Here is a 1,582-nt window from a genome sequence, read left to right as displayed (position 1 = left end):
GGAAAGACAACTTTTAATCACACACAGAGAGCACCTAGGTGCACCTTGCCAGGATGGAGGAGCAGATGGGATGATCCAGGAGTGACACATGCATTTCACCCTCTGACTAATGCTGTCCCACCCTACCTAATGAAAGACTCCACATTTCTGCTGTGACACACCTGAAACATGTTGCTAATGTAACTCCACAGCTCTGTAAATGGTGAAAGAGGAAATGTAATATGAAAATTCAGGGCTGTGTGTGTTTTTGCATCACTGACTCCATGGTTAAAGGAAAAAAAGAGATGTGTAAAGTGATATCTAGGAGTGAAATAATCAACTCATAGCAGTAAAATAGTTCTCAGTAGCAGCTGGGCACTAAATTGTGATTTAATTAAGACATGTGAACACAAACATTTTACTTTACATCACCAGAGTCATTAAAAGGTTAAGGAAAATAAGACCCTGAGGAATTGCTTCACTGAAAATAAAGTTTTATACCATTTGTGCATTACTTTTTGCATCTTCTTCAGCAAATTTAGGTGCACTACATTTGTGCTCACCATATCAACCTGTTTCCCTCTCAAGGAAAAGGGCATCAACATAACTCTGTGTTTTATGCCATTTACAACCTCAAGCAGAGCAAACCTTAAGGACAAACTCAGAGGTGCTTCCAGGCTTTGGCAGCTCAAGGAACAGTTTCCCAGGCTGTTTATTCCTTCCTCACACCACACAAAAGGTTCTCTCAGCTCAGGTGAATGCAAACAGCACCTTATAGTTACCCCAAATACTTTTGCAGCACACAAACAGATAATTTTCCCCTCTGAAGGGCAACGTGGCCATTCAGAACCACCAAATAACCGTGTGGGTGCCTGCCCAGCACAGGGTCGTGGTGTAGGCACTGACACCTCCCCGTGCAGCTCCCAGGGAAGGCCAAACAGCAGCAGGACAAGAGGGCACAGACTCAAACTCTGCCAGGGGAGGTTTAGGTTGGATACTAGGAAGAGATTTTTTACAGAGAGAGTGCTCAGGCATTGGAATGTGCTGCCCAGGGAGGTGGTGGATTCACCATCCCTGGAGGTTTTCAAGCTGAGACTGGATGTGGCACTTAGTGCCATGGTCTAGTAACCACAGTAGGGCTCGACTTGATGATCTTTGAGGTCTCTTCCAACCTGGTTGATTCTATGATGCTATCCTCAAAGTCCTGCTCCAATTCACTTGATGCCTCCTCCTTCCACCACCTGCAACGCTCAGAACACTTTAAACCTTTATATATGCTAAGAACACTGACCCTCACCCCTCCCTCTCTCCTGCCAGGTTGATTCCAGGTGCTCTGATAGTGACTGTTTGCTCAGGGAGACGAAGCACAGAGTGTTGGTGCTCCCTCCCTTCTCTTGAAGGGTGGAGAGTGAGGGGAAGGAGTGATGCTAACCCCCGGGGAAGGCCCTGCCGTGGCTTCCCTCTGCAGGATGGGGCGGGATGGGCGGGGAGAGCATAGAATCATAGAATCAACCTGGTTGGAAGAGACCTCAGAGATCATCCAGTCCAACCCTACCGTGGTCACTAGACCATGGCACTAAGTGCCACATCCAGTCTCAGCTTG

This window comes from Acanthisitta chloris, unplaced genomic scaffold (assembly GCF_000695815.1).
Source record: "Acanthisitta chloris isolate BGI_N310 unplaced genomic scaffold, ASM69581v1 scaffold14554, whole genome shotgun sequence".
Taxonomy (NCBI): domain Eukaryota; kingdom Metazoa; phylum Chordata; class Aves; order Passeriformes; family Acanthisittidae; genus Acanthisitta; species Acanthisitta chloris.
This window is presented reverse-complemented; position numbering follows the sequence as displayed.